The following is a 19,445-nucleotide window of genomic DNA, read 5'->3' on the forward strand; positions in this document are numbered from 1 at the left end:
CACCTCCAACCCCAACTCCAGGGCTCAAGGAACCCTTCAAGAAGAAGAAGCAGAAGTGGAAGAGGCAAATGGTGTGGAGGCGTCAGCACCAGGTCCTCTGCATATGTATTACGGCTTCCAGGTTAGTGTTTTATGGGGATTCCTGAGGGTACAGACTTGTGAATCTCTGTTTTTTGTGCCTTCTCTTGAGCTCTTTTCCTTCTGTCTGTTTTGTCTAGTTCTGATGTGTTAGCTTTTGTTTTATCATATTATATCATATTATATTATATTACATTACATTATATTCCCTTAGAAATATGTTTATTGTCTGATGAGAGACAGAAAGGGAGTGGATCTGGACAGAAGGGGAAGTGAGGAAGAACTGGAAGGAGATTTCTTTGTGACCCAGTTCAGAGCTTACTTGGGGTAAGCCATCTGTTTCTTGGAGATGCATGTGCAAACAACAACAACAACAACAAACCACCACCTCCTGGCCACTTATGTTTCTCATCCCAGCGGCCTGACGTGGTGATAACAGGGGGAAACAGCTGGCTAACAAATGCAGGAGCTAGGAGATGGCCAAAAGTTTCAGCACTTGGCCAAGGAAGCATAGCAACTAGAGTTTGGATCCCCTGAACGCATTTGATGCCACACAGATGAGGCAGCCAGACTGTAATTCCAGGCTCAGAAAGTGGAAACCAGGGCTCTCCAGAACAAGTTGGTTAGCCAAGACAAGCCACATTCCTAAGCTCTGGGTTTGATTGAGATAACATGCCTCAGGGAATGAGGTGAGAAAGCAGCAGGCATAAAGTTTTTGTGTAGTTTAAATTCTGAGTCCCTGTCTAAATGTTGTGTAAACTCTGCTCCCCAATTGTCCCCCTGATGTGTCAATAAAGCAGCTTACAGCCAATCGATGAGCAGGGGAGAGAATAGGGCTGGACTTCCTGCCAGCCAGAGGGAGGAGGAATTAGGTGAGGAAGCAGAGGGTTGAGCCAGGGGTAGATGTCCAAGGAAGATCAGGAGGAAGGAGCTCGAGCTGAGGAAAGCTACAAAGTGTAAGTATCACTGGGATGTTTGCTGTAAGACTAAATAACACAGAGGGTTAAGCATAGACATGAACTGCTCAAGATTGTGTTATGAAGCTTAATTTTAAACAAATATGAGTCTCAATTATTTGTATAATAGCCAGGTTAAGAAATAAGCTAGGAGAAACAAACACAGTTTTATAAAAATAACATCAACAAAAAGCAGTTGAGAATGACTCCTGACATCAGTCCTGAGCCTCCGTATCCGGCATATGTGCACAAACATACACACACATATAAAACAAACGCATACATATAAAAGCATGTATATGTATAGACGCATACCACATGTACATGAAACATAGAAAGGGAAAAAGCTAAAAAGAAGAAATGTAGTAGGTTTTTGGGGGAGGTTGGTTTGTTTTTTAAAGTTCTGCTGTGCTCCCTGAATACAGAAGTTTGCTCATGTGTACACAGGTCACATGCCCAGGGTTGCGCAGACAACGGGAAAGATTCCCGAGGGAACCTCCAGCCCTCCTCTCGGGCGACCTTTAGGCTCTGCTTAGGTGAGAAGTGAAGGCTGAACGGAGACTGCAAACTGCCCACCTGAGCATTCAAGGTCTGCCCCAGGGTGCCTGCAGGGTCGCTCTGCAGAGCCTGGGAGACTGGTTTCAAACACAGAAGGTGGTCTCCGTGTAAGTTAGCCAGCCTCTCTGCTGAGAGACTTGTCTTTAGCGGTCCAAGCCCAACAAAGACTGAAGACTTTGCCAGATCATCTCAGGAGCATCTCTAAATCAAAACTAGCATCTGTGAGCAGCTCAACAACAAACAGCAAGAGATCCAAATCCTGCCAAAGAGGAGTCTCACATAGGAGGTGTTATCCAACGCGGGAAATAACCTCTTTTGTCTTAAGATCTGCAGAGCAACAGGAGGCAGGAAGAAACACATACTTAGAATTTTAGCATATACTAAATTTTCGTTTCGTGGTCTGATCTAGGTATTTTAGTTGTGTTCTGAACAACAATTTCCCGTTTCTTCACCAACTTCTCAGTCTATCTCATCTCTCACACAGCTATGTTTAAGACCTAAGGTTGGGCTGGAGACTGCGCTCGGTGGTTAAGCACACACTGCTCTTCCAGAGGACCAGAGTTCAGTTCCCGGCACCCACACTGCATCTCTCACAACTGTCAGTAAAGTCCAGCTCCATGGGATCCAATGTCTTTTTCTGACCTCTGAGGGCACCTGAACATATGTGTCCCAAACCACACACACACACACACACACACACACACACACACACACACACACTTTTAAAAATAAACTTAGAAAGAAAAAAAAGGGACTTAAGACATTCTGTTCTAAAGTATTCAAAACACCCCTTCTTTTGCATCATCAAACCTTGTACCTTTGTAGAGTGTGCTGGGACCACTGGGGGACAATGTAACTGTAGCTTTAAAAAAAAAAAAAAAGGCTTTGAAATCTGTAAGGCAAGGCGTTACTCTTAAATCCCTTCAGCTCAAGACCAAAAGTCCCCTCCCCCACTAGATTTACGTTCTCATTTCAAATCCCGCCATGCTGCCCAATATAGATCCCAGAAGTCATAAGATCAAATGACAGTGTACTATGGCTTCATAATAGAAGGTCAGAAGCCAGGGCTCCATCCACAGCCATAGCCTGGGTCCTCATCCTCCGAAATGAAAACAGATCCTGCACTTCAAAGGAAGCCGAATCCTTCCCAGACTTCTGCTTTAAAGACCATCACCAACAGGGTCAGGAGATGGCTCAGTGGCTGAAGCACAGCCTGAGGACCCGGCAGCTGAGTTTCAGAACCCTCGCCCAGTAGGCGAGGCATCCTCCTGTAATTTCAGCCTCAGATGGAGTCGGAGATCCCTGGGGCAAACTGACTAGGGAGACTGGCTACATCTGAGAGCTCTAGATTTGACAGAGACCCTGTCATGCTGAATATGGCAAGGAGTGATGATTCTGATATCAATCATGTGCACACATATGCACACACACACACACTCTCACACTTGTGCTCTTCCCCTCCCCCGACACACATGCATAGACACACATGAATAAGAATGGAAAGGAAACACACACGCACATACACACACACACACACACACACACACACATACACACACACACACACACACTCAGTGTCAGGTGTGACGGCTCCCGATGATCATGGGAAAGCAGAAGCAGGAAGATCAAGAATTCAAGGTCACCCTCAGCTTATAAAAGTTATACGATTTACAAACAGTTGCCGTTTCATGTTACACTATCGTGGCTTTTATTTATGGAAGCCTCATAAGCGTGGGAATTATGTTTTGTTATAGCACTGTGCCTCCCACACCTCGAGGGGCACCTGGCACAGGAGAGGAGTTCATTAAATACTTGTAGAGTGAGTGGTTGGTGAAGAGAAAAGCCCACAGTCAGATACTGAGCTCAAATCTGGTGTCTGCACTTGCTGGCTTTGTGACCTTAGTCAGTTAGCATCTGTCAGGCTCAGTTTCTCTTCCACACCATGTGGGTGACTATCATGAGCACAAGCTGTCCTGTGGGAATTAGAAGGCTCACCCACAGGAAGTGCTTGCTACTTGGTGCCTAGCTCGTGAGTCAGCCCTGATCGTCCTGTTCCCCCAGTGTCCTGCCCTAGACGGATCCTCCTAAAGGTTCCACAAAACACTTCAAACTCCTGTCTGAAGTCAGTACCTAACCACCTACCCCCACTCCCCAGAACTAAAAGGAAGGAATCACCCTCAAGCACGTAAAAGATGGTCTCAGCCAACTGCCTTTCCTCGGCCCAATCGGCCAAGTCTGTCTTCTGTGTATCCTGTCAGATGGAACTGCGTAGGAACGCCATCTCTTCCTCATGGCCTCTGTCACCCTGACTAGATGTTAATTCCCTGGGCTGCTCCCTTCCCTGGAGAGCAAGCACCTTCAACCTTAGCTTTCCTCGTTCCTCTATATGCAAAGTGATGCGATCCACCAATCCACCATAGTCACCAAAAACTATCTGCTCAGAAAACAATGTTGAAAATTAAAGGCTCCCACCTGCTGTGGCGGCACACTTCTGTCATCCCAGCAGGAGGCAGGAAGATCAGGAGTTTAAGGCAAGCCTTTGCTACATGGCAAGTTAGAGGACAGCCTGGGCTATGTGAGACCTTATCTCAAAACAAAACAACACAAAATTTAAAAAAAAAAAAAATCTCTGTAGCAGGTGCTACAAGAAAGCCAGCCCAGCTTCTGACCTGATTCTTCTATCCCTGTCTCTCTTGTTGATGCTACAAAAGCCAAAAGTTGCATTTCCCACCCTGCCTCTCCTCTGACAGGAGCATGCCAAGGATGACATGGTCATATGCTCACATTAGGACCACATGGGGCGGGGGAGGGGGGCGGAGGAAGGAACCATATTTGTTTAAGTCAGTATTAACTGGCCTTCCTGGTTTTGTAACCAAATAGATTCTGGTTCCAGAAAGAGCAACTGTTTCTCAATCCTCCCTTCTTGAGGCTCTTGGCTTTATCACCACCCTGGTCTGCGCGCGTGCGCGTGTGCACTACAGGAATCTGCACCCGCTGAGGCTCTAAGGAATGGTTGCAATTCAACAGGTACCTTGCAGCAAACCTTGGTTTTGATTTGGGTATCTCCTGTCAGCTTCCGTGCCCCTCTCCCAGGCTGTCTTACTATTTTTCCTCACTTCTGGGATGAAATGTCTTAAAGAGAGAGGGCTTTTTCTGGCTCACGGCCCACAGATCCCAGTCCATTACGGTGAGAAGGCTCTGCAGCAGGAGGAGTGAGGTGGCTGGCTAAGTCCTCCCAGGCTGCAGCCAGGAAGGAGAGGGAGGCGAAGGCTGGTACTCAGCTGTCCTTCTCTTTTGTCTCTTTTTCATCCAGTCTAAGACTGCAGCCCCATGGGGTGGTGCTGCTCACATTCAAGCCATCTTCTCTCTTCAGGTACTCCCCCCTGGAAACACCCCCAGAGGACACACTCAACTCAAAGGCTTATCTCATTAACACCCTAGGTGTTTCTTAATTCTACCAAGTTGATGACCAAAAGCAACTGTCACTCGGGCTCTAAACGCTAAAGTCCATGGCAATCTTTGCCAGGAAGTATTACAAACTGGCTGAAGAGGCAACTGCCCAAAGAGATACTTGGGAGTTTATACAATCAAGGAGGAGGAGAATACATCAGTAATGAAGGATGGAGTACATTTCAAACCTTAAAGAGCCTGAGTCCCCGGCCTTAAGGTGAGGCTGCTCAGAGGCACCATCTGTGGCCAGCGCTGTGCTAGCCTGTGCAGCCTTGCTCCACATCCTGCTTCCTCCCTCCCTGCAGTTTCTGGGGACTCTCCCTTCTCCTCTGGTGGTTCCCATGTGCCTGGTCTCAGCCTCTGCCTGTGGGACTCCAGCCTAAGACGCTCATCTGCTGATCATCTGTCTCCAGAGCACCTTTTTGCTAGGATGCTGGGGGGGGGGTGGCAGGATGGGGGGTGGGGTGGGGAGGCCCCAGGACCTGAGTTTGATCCCCAGGACTCACAAAGAGAGCTCTTTTGTGATCCCAGCACTGAGGAGGTGGAAACAGGAAAATGCTGGGGCTCTCTAGGAGAGCCTGACCTCAGGACTCTACCTACATGCACACATGCACATACATCTGAACACACACACACGGGGAGAGAGAGAGAGAGAGAGAGAGAGAGAGAGAGAGAGAGAGAGAGAGAGAGAGAGAGAGAGAGAGACTTTCTTAAAAAGAGCAATATGCCCATGCCATGCCAGCAGCCGGGTCTGGACTTTTAAGATGGCTCCAATACTCCCAGACTCCCACTGGAGATGCCCTTGAGTTCCCGCATCCCATGGCTACGAGTCAATTAGAAGGCCCCATGGTCTGGCAGCAGTAGCAGAAAAACCTCGAAGGCAGAAATTGATTAATTTCTCACACCATCAGAGTCTAAGTCATCAGGGGCCTCAGAGCACAGCTCAGGGATTCCAACATTACGTTCCATTTGCTGAGCCAATATGGGAATAAAATACTTAGTTGCCTGCTGTGTGAGAAGGGCCAACCCTTTTGAGCCCCCAAATTTCACTTGTATAAAACTGAACTGTCAAAGCTAATGAAATGTTAGAGGAAACTCCAGACAGTGTGAGTTTGAAGAGAATTCATTGAAATATAGCTCAGGTTTTAATGTTTTTTAAAAAAGAAGGCTGCTTTCTGTTATAAATAAATGTCCCATCAAGAGCAAGTAATTGTTGAAAAAAAAAATAAAGCTTGGTAAATGGTGTGTGACAAATGGCCCAGTTCTTCAAGTGCACATGACAGGGGGCATTTTATATAAATTAAATGTAGACATGGCCAGTGTAAATATTGACTTTCAAAATGTCAGTAGCTGACTGACAGGGAGCAGAAAAATAAGGGAGTAAAGCTGTGGGGGGAAGGGCACGAACGGTGCAAAATAGAAAACAATAGCTACTCTTTAGTAGACTAGGACCAGGGCACGTGGCACAGATGACACTGTGGCTCTCCATTCAGGTAGAGGAAACTGGGGAAGAGGAGATGCAGGCTGAAAGAGGAGGGTGCTGTCCACTTCTCCCCCAAAAAACCACTTTGGCTCCAAGGAAATGTCCAGGGGGAGCAAAGGCATCACATATGACCTTCATGTGATACAGGCTCCCTACGAGGGTGGGGAGAGGGGTTCACATGCACAGGAGGAAGAGTGAATCAAGACAGCCTCGCCAGTGACTTAGCTGTCCTACACACCTGAGTCTGGGCCCCTAGAACTCTCATGGGAGAAGAAAGAAACTGGGCCTGGTGAGCCCCTGCTGAAATCCCAGCCCTGGGGAGGTGATACCAAGAGGATCCCTGGGGCTTCCTGGGCAGCCAGCCTGGGCTATGTAACCAGTGAGAGGCCCTGTCTAAAAATGCCAACCTGGGTAGCACTGCCAGGAAGGAACAGCCCACTGGGGCAGGGGGACCTTATCTTAAAGTCGAACAAATCTGGATTCTGTGATTTTTTCCCCCCCGACATACCTCCAATTTGTAAAATCAAAAGAGCTTTTATGCCAAGGTTTCTCAGCCTATATCTAGCCAGGATAATATTTTGGATAAAAATACAAATCCTGGATCAGACTTCCTGGGTCAAATCCAAGCTCTAGTACTAATGACTTATTTAAAGTAAGCGATTTAACCTCTCGCAACTGGGTTCCCTCATTCTTAAATGAGAATATTAATAACGCCCATCCCAGGAGGGGATGTGGGAGGATTAGCATAGCTCATATATCAAGCAGTCAGGAAGTGCTTCCGCTTGTAAAGAACGCAGAGCCACGTCAGGCTTTGGCACCACAGGAGACAGCACTCTTGAGGAAGTATGGGGTCACAGTGGCATAGAGAGCCAGGCTTTGGCCTCCAGCTGGCACTTGTGGAAAGTAAGACCTTGTCCTCTGGGGCCTTCCATGCCTGGTTTTGGAAACTGACTGTGTTCTGTGTGTCATGCAACCCAGGCCCTGTCTGGTCTGATTTTGAGGATCTTTTGATATATTATCTGTGTTAAGGTTCCCCCAAAGGTCCATGCGTTAGTTGTGGCATTACCAGGAGGTGGTACGGCCTTAAAGAGGTAAAGCCTTTGGGACAACTTAGGTCATTAAGGGATGGCCCTTGAAAGGAATTATGGGACCCAGTGTCCACCTTACTCTCTTTTGCAACCTAGCTGTGACTTGGGCGCTGACACGGCTCCCTCTCTGGTGTGCTGTTTTGCCGGCAGCCTAAAGCAACAGAAACAATCAGCCTCCCAAACTGAGTTAACATGAACCTTTCTCTTTACTAAATAGATTATTTCAGGTGTCAGTTAATACAACATAATACAAAGATACGCCCCCTTACTTCTCTGCAATTGCAGATGGCACCCACTTCTTGACCAGCCAACGCAGAAATATTTAGCCTGAAGGAACCAATAACTTGGAGAACGTTTCAAAAAAAAAAAAAAGCATCAGTCCACAGGACGCAGCTCGCAGTTACTTGTGTCTCTACCTCGTTTCATGCATGCAGCAAGGCACACGCATAGAGCGTCATAAGTGCAAAACTCACTAATCTTCAGGTCAGCGTCATGATGCAATTAGCTCCATTTCAGGTATGCGAGAGAAGGGACAGGAGTTAAGGGAAGGTCTTGTTATATTACATAGCCTAGACGGATCTCTTTTAAAACATTTGTGTGTGTGTGTGTGTGTGTGTGTGTGTGTGTGTGTGTGTGTGTGTGTGTATCCACAGAGGCCAGAAGAAGGCATTGGATCCCCCTGGAGCCCTAGAGCTGAAGCTAAGAGGTTTTAAGCTGCCCAATGTGCATCTAGGAGCCACATTAGGGTCCTCTCCTAAAGCAGCAAGTACACTTAACTGTCCAGCCATCTCGCCAGTCTCCCTTGAGTTTCTTGAGCTCACTATGTTCCTGCCTCAGCTTTCTGGGCATGGGGAAATAGATGCATGGTGCCGCTACGCCTAGCCCATTTAAGAAGTTAATGTCTCTTCTAACTATAAACATTAATGATGACCGTGGAAGTCAAACTAGACTCGTGCATTCCTTTGGTTAAAGTCCAACTCAAAAGTAGAGATGACACAGGCGTATGAACACTGAGTAAGAGGCCGTCGTACCCTGCCTCTGTAGTACTGAACTCAAATTGTTCAAACATTCAGATTGTGCCAATCCGAGGGCTGAGGTCCAGCCTACCCCAGTTCATATAGGAACAGCGGGGTTACACTACATCCTATGCTGTACAAGCATGTTTGCCGAGTTTTAAGTGTGTAGGTAGCTCAGCCCATACATGCCGTGCAGCAACAGTTTGTTTGCTCTGAGTTAACCCTTGAACTCAATGAACACAAGCCCAGGGTAACTGCAAACCTCTGTGACCTTGGTCTTTGCAGACCCCCACTAGCTAGAGACCGGAAGCGGTAGAAAGAAGGTCACCAGCACCATGAATCTCAGAGACAAGAATGACCAGCAGCCCATGGGAACGGGACCGAACTCCGGAATGGCTGGCTGCCATTTTTCCCCACCCCCCTGTAATCTGGAGATGAAAGGCAGCTCTCTAGGCTGCTCACCTGCTCTCTCCTCAGACTGATGCCTCGGAGGCTCTGAGCCTCTTTTTCACACCTCACTCAGTGCATCCCTTCATCAGTATTGTCCAACAAACTAATAATCCTAAGAAGCTATTGCCCTGGGCTCTGGACCATTAACCAAACATGGCGAACGGTCTGTGGGGATCCCCCTTTATAGGCAGTCATTCCAAAGCTAACCTGAGACTTGAGCCTGGCATCTGGAGGGGAGAGTGTGATGCGACTGAAGCCACAGTCTATGGGACTCGATGCTGCCACCACGTAAAGAGCGGCGTGAGTGACATTAATCAGAGGACCCAGCTGGTCGATGCACTGATTACTGACATGGCACACACAGGGTAGAAAAGCACCCACGTGGTCACAGAAGTCTTTCGTGCTGATTGCTGAATGTCATTGTAAGGTAAGCTGAGAGGATGGACCCTCCGTGGTCCATCCGTGCCTCTTTTGGCTTCAAAATGTATATACCATTACTGGTCATAGGTTCCGGAATAAGGTGGAGATAACACTGAGGAAATCGAGGTCCTCTCTTGGAGTTCTTAGTCTCCCTAATAAAGGAGTTTAAGAACAGACTGAAACAGAAGCTCAAGGATAATTTTATTAGTGTTGCAAAGAAAAATCCTGGGGCAGGCGAGTGGCAAATGTGCACAGCTGCCCAAGGAAGAGAAGCGGAGATAAGGATGAGGTGGCGAGGAGAAAGCACCCTGCGCTAAGGCAGCCTGAGGAGCAGCAACACATTCAGACAAGAGCCACATTGTGGCAACCGGGGTTTAGAGAAAGAGAGAGAGGAAGCCTGGCCAGCATCTAAAAGAAAAAAGCCAACAAAACCTCATGGTGCGTTGTAGGGGCTGAGCTAGTGGGCAGGAATTTTGGGAAGGGAAAGCATATTCTCTTATTAAAGGGATAATTATTCCACCCATCTTCCTGCGGATTAAGGTGAACTCACCTTCCTAAGGATGTCCCTCGGCCAGGCAACTGACTTACCCAGCTGAGCAGACTCTAAAGGAGGCGACCACCTAGGAGTAGATTCCATCCTTTACAAAACATTAACATTTTGAGGGGTAGTTTCTGCTTATCGCAGATTCCTCGCACCTGTACACACATTTCTCAATCATCCTACCGATTGCTAAGGAAAAAAGAAATTCTAATATAATTTTGATTCAGGATTTGCATTAAAGCTATAGATCAATGTGGTGAGTGTTGACATCTTAATAGCACTGAGTCTCCCAATGCATGAACGTAGTAGCTCCTTCCACAGTGAGGTCACAGTGCACATGTGGAGATCAGCAGTAACCTTCACTCCTTCCGCAGGGCAGGCTCCAGGCTTGGCAGCAAGCACATTTACCCTCTGAGCCGTCTTGCCACTCTCCACTTTAGTTTTTGAGATATGGTTTCTCACTGAGCCTGAAGCTCATAGGTTGGGCTAGGCTGGATTGCCAATGAGCTCCTGGGATCCAGCTGTGTCCATCTCCCAGCAGTAAGGATACAGATGTGCACAGCTCTTTTGTGAGTCCTAAGGATCTACACTGAGGTCTATGCTTTAGCAGCAGGCACTTTATCATCTGAGCCATGTGGTGGTGATGCTGGGCCAGGACCACATTCTATGCATACTGCAGTGAGGGGTCTCTCAAGGCCAGCCCCAACCCCATGAATTGTCCTGACCGTTCCTTTGGATGTCTGGCTTTCCCAGATGGACACTGCAAGCTTCTTATCTGGCTCCTCTTTTCTGGGATTCCGACTGCAGCTAGACCGTGTGTTGCTCCATTCAGGGCTGTCTGCGGCAGCTCCACTCCTATAGTTGACCTCTGCTTGAACCTCTCTAGTCTCAATGGAAGCCATCACTACTCTCTGTCACCTATGCATGATTGAAGGAGCACCCAGTGGGTGACACAGAGGTCTGCTGCTGTGTGAGCTGTGATGAGCCTCACCAGAAGGAGGGAGCAGAATCAGAGATGGTCCCTGACACATATCTATCCTCCTAGGCATCTGGGCCTGTGCTGGGAAAGAGTTCGCTGGGCTTCAAGGGAGTCCTCTAGGCATCTTACTGTCCTTTTCAGCAGATGGTTCTCTTTCATACAGTCTTGATATCTCCAGCAAGAGGTCACTTCTAGACCACTCCATACTTTGCCCTCCCTAATCTATTTGTTCTGCTTGCCTTCTCTCCATGTGAGTGTAGTAGTTAATATCCACCGTCAGTGTCGATAGTCTTAGAATCTACACCAATTATTCTTTACCTTGTCTTTTTGAGATAGGGTCTCTCACTTAACCTAGAGCTCACTGGGTCCTAATGAGCCAACCAATGAAAGACCATGGCCACTCTAGGGACCACGCCCCATCACATGCATCTTTGGAGACATGTTTACATCATGTGTAAAGGACACCATAGATGAACGCAGATCTCTGCGCAGTAACATGGGAAAATTTTCAACAAATCAAACACAAACATGTTCTGTATAATCAAGTTTTGTTTTGGAAAGATAAAAATCTGTATGCTTTTTGTGCATTTTTTTCCTAAATACTATAATTACACAGCCATCAAAACAAAGAGAAAATTAGGCGCCTTCCAGCCTGCTCCACTCTCTACACTGCACTGTTGTGACTTTAACTTGAACATTTTTCTCTCACAAGGGTGACAATGGCATGAAGAAAAAAGTTGTGGGTTCTGTTGATGTTGTTTGTTTGTTTGTTTGTTTGTTTTCTAGAGACTGGGGATGTACCTCAGTTGAGAGAACGCCAATACAGCATACATGAAGCCCTGGCTTTGATTTCCAGGCTTGCTAAGACTGAACATGGTAGTGCTCACCTGTAGTCCTAGCTGTCGTGAGGCAGAGGGGAGAAAGGACCAAAAGATCAAGATCATCCTTGGCTACATATGGAGCCCCTGGGTCAACTACAACTACATGAGACCCTGTTAAAGGGGTGCGGCGTAGGTGCTGTCAGCTTATAAAGGTTAATCTATGGGCTGGTGCTAGTATTATCTTAATCTGCAATGGTATTTTTAACTTCTGACCAATTACTCCACATTTGGCCACTAAACCCTAAGGAAATTTCACCACACAAAACAAAGACCTACACACCAAGACTGGTCGTCCTACCACAACAGTATATTTAGCAACCCAAAGCAAGTGGAGTAAAATATTAAAATCCCTTCTTTTTTTTTTTTTTTTTTAATACCTCTGTCTTTCATTTGGTATTTGAAGCAGATCCTATGGCCTTTTCAGCCACTGGGAAGTATTAAAACTAAATAACAGTCGCATTTGGTGGTATTAAAATGCTCAATAACATCTGAATCAAAACTTTAATCCCATTTAATTTAAAACTCTTGGTCTGATCTGGGCTTAGAAGCTGCGGTGAAGATTCAGAAACAAAATGAGAGAGCAGTATGGGGGAAGGACACAATATCTTTTATAACTTCCTTGTTTCCCCCACCCATGCCCACCCCCTCTCTACTCAGACTGGAGCCAGGGAAAGAAGGTGAAGTTCTTCCTTGACTGAAGTCAGTTTTGGCTCCGTGCTGTCTATGTGGCGCAGATATTCTTAGCCCTTTTGGGAGGGGCTTCCCCAGGTCATAGACCCGCCCCCTACTACAGACTCTTGCTTCTTACTCTCCTCATTGGTACAAACAAAATTAGGAGGGACAGCGCGCCAATCGGCTTCCTAGAGGTCCTGAGGAAACCCGGAGACACACAGATCAGAAAGAGTGAATTACTTACCTGTATGCATGGTCACTTGGTCCTGTTGTTCGGCCTTGTGGTGGGCAGTATAGAGTGTGGCAGAAGCATGTCGCAGAGCAGTGTGTTCCTCTCTTGGCAGCCAGGAAGCAAAGAGAAAGAAGGAAGCAGATGGCGCCCTAATATCCACATGAAGGGTATTCTAGCTTGCTTTCCTACTGCTGTGGTAAAATCTTTGACTAAAAGCAACTCTGTGAGGGAAGAGTTTACTTTAACTTACATGCTAGTTTAGAGTCCACCATGAGGGAAGTCGTGGCAAGAACGTGGAGGCGAACACTAAAGTAGAGGCCATGGAGGAACGCTGCTCATTGGCTTGTTCTCCGTGGCTTACTTAGCCTGGCTTCTTATACAAGCCAGTATCCACTCCACAGAGGTGGCGCCACCCATAGTGGGCCGGAACCTCCTACATCAATCAGCCATTAAGGAAACCGCCTCACAGGCATTCCCACAGGCCAATCAGATCTGGGCACAGGCAAGCCCATTAGCCAATCAGATCTGGATAAGTCTTCAATCAAAGTTCCCCTTTCCCATGTGGCTTTGGTGTCAAGTTGCCATTTCTACCTATGACAAAAGTTATGCCTTGAGGGCTGGAGAGGTGGCTCAGAGGTTAAGAGCACTGTCTGCTCTTCTAAAGATCCTGGGTTCAATTCCCAGCAACCACATGGTGGCTCACAACCATCTATAATGACACCTGGTGCCCTCTTCTGGCGTGGAGAAACACATGCGGGCAGAATACTGTATAAATAAATAGATCTTTAAAAAGAAAAGAAAAATGTTATGCTTGACCTAGCTTCCTACTAGGCCTCAGATTCTAAAGTTTCAGCTATCTAAAAATAGTACCCATGAGCCTTTGGGGGACCAGTTAAGGTCTATGCTATACCAAGCAGAGTTTAAATTTAAATTCAGCAGAATACCAACAGTCTTGCATGAAAGACTTGTCTTCTGCTGTAACTGTAAATATCTCTGGCTCTGGCACGACCCTGTCAATTCTCTGGCCTCTGGGAACCAGACCCTTGGCTTTAGCTATTTCCAGATATGAACCAGTCCCTTGTGGAATACACTTGTGCCCCCAACAAAGCTTTGTTCTCTGTGGTTCCACCTGACAGCTCCCTGACTTGGTTCAAGATGGAGTGTGGGAAATTCTGTGCTTCTACAGTTCTCTACAAAGAGATTTCTTTGCTAGTAAAATGCCTGTGATGGTTGGTCTCAACTGTCAGCGTGAGGAAATTCAGAATCACCTCAGGGGAAATGGGCCCTTGGGCATGCTTTTGAGGGATTTATCTTGATTGTGCTCATTGAGAAGGGAAGACACAGCCCACTGTGGACAGCACCATTCCCTAGGCTGGGATCCTGGACTACATAAGAAGGAAAAAGACATAAACAGAGCACAAGCATTCATGACTCTCTGCTTCTTGACTTTAGACACAGTGTAAGCTGCTGCCTCACCTGGAGCAGTTATGAATCCCCTACCATGATGGACTATAATCCAAAATGAGCCCTTTCCCCCTTAAGTTGCTTTTGTCATCGTATTTAATCACAGCAACAGAAAGAGTAAGAAAATATCCCACTTCCTCATGCTATCTCAATACCTAATAACTCAATATTTCAATACAGGTGAGTAGCAGGCTATAGGAGGCAAAATTGTCAGATACTTTTTTGGTAGGAGGGGTGTTTGAGACGTGTGTGTGTGTGTGTGTGTGTGTGTGTGTGTGTGTGTGTGTGTGTAGAGGCCAAGGTTGATGTCAGGAATCATACTCAATCATTCTCCCTCCTTATTCACTGAGGCAGGTCTCTCAGTCGAATGCAGCACTTGCTAGCATGACTAGTCTCTGCCTTCTGAGGCTGAAATTGTAACCAGGCTGCCACACACACTCCTGGCATTCTGTGTGAGTTCTGAGGATCCACTGAGCCATCTTCCCAGCTCTTATTTTATTTTTTGAGTCACACTATATAGCCCAGGCTGGCCTTAAACATGATTGAAATCCTCATGCCTTGACCTCTTGAGCTCCGAGGTCATAGCTACAGCACTGGGTCAGCTCTCTAGAATGCTTTATGAACCCCCATTTACACAGAGCCCACTGGTAGTCCAACAACTCTCTTTAGATTTGTGAGTACTTAACACTCTATTCCTCTACAACAGGAAAACCACATAACAACAATGAAAATTGAGTCCAGTAAGCTTCAAAAAGCTTTCATAGTTTTCTCAATACTACAGTTAAAAAAAATAAGTCTTAGAAGGAAAAAAGCAACCTTTGAAGTTCTAAGTATGGGAAATTGCTCATGCAAGATGCCTATTACAGCTTGTGTTATGGTAGACTGCTTAATCAAATCAAAATACAATTGTTCAACTACCTAGAGAATACAATGGCATGGAAATAACTCATTCATAACAATCTAATTTTTACAACCTCTCAACTTACAAAATATGACCCCAGGAATTGTAACCATGTCTTTTCAATTTGGACAAATGCATTATGACCACAACAGCAGCGTCTACAGAATTCTGAGTGCCTCGAGAGGACCAGCAAAGGCCTCATTTCACTGCCTCAGATCTCCAGAGGGCACTGTCTTGAAGGCTGATTTAACCCTGGAAGACTCATGCCTTGGCAGTTAGGGTGACTTCCAGCTCTTAATTAAGAGTCACAGGGTATCATCTTGATGGACAGATGTTCCTCACAGTCAATGAGGCATGGAAGGGCAGACAAACTCACCGTAAAAGTATAATTAGGGCTTGGGGAGATGGCTCGGTTAATAAGGGCATTCTGGACCAGCATGAGGACTGAGTTCAGTCCCCAGACCCATGTAAGAAATCCAGATGTGGTGTAGCACGCTTGTAATCTCAGGGCTGAGGAGGCAGAAGAGGAAGGTCCCTGAGGCTCACTGGCCAGTCAGGCTAGCCAAATCAATGAGTTTCGCGCAAAAGTGAGAGGTCGTGCCTCAAAAACACAAGGTGGACAGGCTGGAGAGATGGATCAGCAGGTAAGGACCTTGCCACATAAACACAAGGACCCATGCTCAAATCCTCAGCACCCATGTAAGTGCCAGGTGGATGTGGTGGGTCATCTGTAAGGCCAGCTCTTAGAGGATAATTACAAGGAACACCTGGAGTAAGCTGGCTAGCTGTATCAGCAGTGAGCTCTGACTCAATTGAGTGACCCTGCCTCAGGGAACAAGGTAGAGAATAATCAAGGAAGCCTTGACGTTAGCCTTAGGCCTCCGCACATAGGTGCACATACACTCATGCACAACCTCGAACATGTTTGCAACCCACACACATGTAAGCATGCATATACACATGCATGCATATCACACAGGTACACGCAAAAAGAATCCAGCCATCTTCTACTTTTAAAATTTTTCCTTTAAAAATTGTTTGTATATATGTTGCTTATTATGTTTGCATGCATATGGAGGCTAAAGCTCGAAGCTAGTTCTTTTCCTTAATTGGCTCCACCTAAACTCTTGTGACAGAGTCTTCCACTAAGCCCAAGGCTGACCAGTTGGCTGGATGATCTGCCTGCTTCCATAGTCCCAGTGCCATGGTTGTGCAGCTATACCCAGTCTTTCACACAGGTCCTGGGATCCAAACTCAGGAGATCCTCTTGCTTGCTCAGCAGACAGTTTACCCACTGAGTCATCTCCCCAGACCCTAAAGCAGGATTTTCAAAATCTCCAAATCTATAAGTCAATAGCCATCATTTTAGTAATGTTTTTGTTTGAGGAAATATTGCTGACTCTTTGCATTGATATTTGTTATGAATTTTATAATTTAAGTACTTCATAAAATGAAATAAAAATGCTTATATAATTATGATACAGTAATGAATAAATATTTTTCTTAAAATGTCTCAACTTAAATTTCTAATATCTAAGAATCAATACCATTATTTAATACATAAGTTGGGAGACCCTTTTTTTTTTTAACTTAAAAAAATTATGTGTTTGTGGGTATGTGCATGTGAGGCAGTTATCTTCAGAGGCTAAGAAGGGGCCTTGGCTCCCCTGGAGCTGGAGCTGCAGGCTGTTGTGAGCTGCCCAGCCTGGGTTCTGAGCAATAAACGTGGGTCCTCTGGAAAAGCAGCACAGGCTTCTAGCGTGTCTACAGCATGTCTCCAGCCCTATGACAGACTTTTAAAGATACAAAAGGATTTTTTTTTTTTTTTTTTACAAAAGGATTTTGAGAGCAAACCACTAGAGAACTGTTGCTCTGGAGCCCTCAGACTCGCTTTCCTCTGCTCCTTGGGTTTAATTCCATCCCATCCTTTAGTCTCTTAGCACTATCTAGATGCTCTCCTGACACTGACATGCGCATTGCCGCAGTACAGGCACCGTACTGCCCAGTTGTTAGAGCGGCGGCGCCCATGTTGACTGTGTGGGAAGCTGTTGGAGCCTCGAAGCTGTGGCCTTCCTTGAAAGTCCTTAAATCACAAGCACGGGGACCTTGAAGGTGCCTCCGTGTGTTTCGGCTACTTTTCTGCTGTGATGAACTGTTGTGACCGCGGTGGCTTATGCTGGACTGACAGAGCCAGAGGAGCCCATCGCCCTCAAGGCTGGGAAGCAGAACAGCAGGCAGGCACGGCACTTGGAGCTTAGAAGCTACGAGCTCCCATCTCGAAGCACAGACAGGAAGCAGAGAGAAAACTCAAAGCGTTGGGAGTGTTCCAAATTCTCAAAGTCCACCCCCAGTGTCATGCTTCCCCCAGCAAGGCCACACCTCCTGACCCTCCCCAAAGACTCCAGCTTCGCGCTACATACTCAAATATATGAGTGTATGGGGCCCACTCTCACTGAAACCATCACAACGATATACCGTCCTCTTCCCTTTCCTCCCAACCCCCTCATCAACCTTCCTCATGGATGGAGATGTGAGTGTTCACTCCAACACACACACACATGCACACCCAAGCCCCTAACTACAGGCCATCCTCAAATGCTCAGACTGAACCTCTAGAGCTGCAGTTCTCAGCCTGTGGGGGATGCATATCAGATATTTATATTACCATTCACAACAGTAACAAAATTAGAGTTATGAGATAGCAAAAAAAAAAATGTAATTTTATTGTTAGGGGGTCACCACAGCATGAGGATCTGTGTTAAAAGGTCCCAGCATTAGGAAGGTTGAGACTCACTGCTCTAGAACCAATGAGCCAAAATCAACCCTGCCTCATATGTAGTATATGGCAGGCACTTCCTCAGGGATGCCACGCGGATGGATGCACTCACACACTGACAGATACACTCATACGTTGACAGATGCTCTCATACACTGACGGATACACTCATACACTGATGGAAACACTCATATGCTGACAGATAAACTCATACGCTGACGGAGACACTCCAAAGCTGACAGATACACTCCTTATACACGCATTTTTTTAGTGTTGTCCTTAGCTGCTCCTCCCTTCTCTCATACAACTTTTAGAATCTTTTGGCCTGATCCCTCTCTGATTCATCTTTTATTGACTACGTGTCCTTGTACTGTGACACTGCCAGTCTCCTTGTGGATGCTGAAGAGCTGCTTTTCCTCCAAACCACGCTGGTGAGTCTGTTGTCACCTGGGGAAGGACCTCTCCAGCTTCCTTCAGGATTTGCCTCCAGGCGAGGCACTTCCCATAACTTCTTGTGAAGGCCGCCCCCTTCAGAAAGCTTCTCTCTCAGCATTTCTCAGGGCAGAAGTTTTACTTTTTCCCTAGCTAGGCCAGAAAAAAAAAAAAAAAACAACCCTATGTCAAACTCTCCTTCATTTAAAACTTAGTTTGTGTCTCTAAGGAAGCACACATCCCCACTAAAGGCAAGACTTGTTCCTTCAGGAACATCAACCATGTCGTTTTCTAAAATGACCACTGAGGGGTAGTCCATGGCCTTGGCACCCCGCTCCCCAACACACACACACACACACACACACACACACACACACACACACACAAACACACACACACACACACACAGTACCAGAGGGTGACAAAGAACAGCTTTGGGTTTTTCAGAGCTCTACTAACTCCAGCAGAGTCTCAACACCCATAGAGTGCTCTGCAGACAAAGCCAACTGGAACACACACCACAAGCAGGAGGAACCAGGCTTGGAAAATGGTTCTCCTTCCCGTGCTCCTCCCCCATCCCTCTGCCCTCTGCTGCTAGTCCCTTTCCTCCCACCCTAGTCCCTTTCTGCTTTAATGTCATCTATGTTTTATTTTGTTTTGTTTTTTTTAAAGATTTATTATTTATACACTATTCTTCCTGCTTGTATACCTGCACGCCAGAAGAGGGCACCAGATCTCATTATAGATGGTTGTGAGCCACCAGGTGGTTGCTGGGATTTGAACTCAGGACCTTTAGGAAGAACAGACAGTGCTCTTAACCTCTGAGCCATCGCTCCATCTATGTTTTGTTATCCTCTCTTTTCTCTTCTTTGCCCTCCCCAACCTTTCCTCTCATGGTCCCCTTTCTGGTTTCCTAGCCTGAACCCTCTATACACTCATACTATATATAAGCATTAAAACCTAGGGTCCACGTGTGAGAGAAAACATGATATCTGTTGTAGGCATAAGGTTATTGTGAAATTCAAATGGTGATTTCTGTATTTCCCCATATCTGGCTACAATCCTTTC

The 19,445-nt window shown here is 46.4% G+C and overlaps 1 long non-coding RNA gene across 1 annotated transcript; it reads left to right on the forward strand.

Moving 5' to 3' along the window:
* Nucleotides 1-983: 983 nt before the first annotated feature.
* Nucleotides 984-5,452, forward strand: LOC311581316. The gene is made up of 3 exons (XR_014773744.1): nucleotides 984-1,034; nucleotides 4,473-4,619; nucleotides 5,034-5,452. It is a non-coding gene; the product is annotated as an uncharacterized lncRNA (long non-coding RNA).
* The last annotated feature ends 13,993 nt before the right edge of the window (nucleotides 5,453-19,445 follow it).

Source organism: Acomys minous (assembly GCF_964271855.1).
Source record: "Acomys minous genome assembly, chromosome: 13".
Lineage (NCBI taxonomy): Eukaryota > Metazoa > Chordata > Mammalia > Rodentia > Muridae > Acomys > Acomys minous.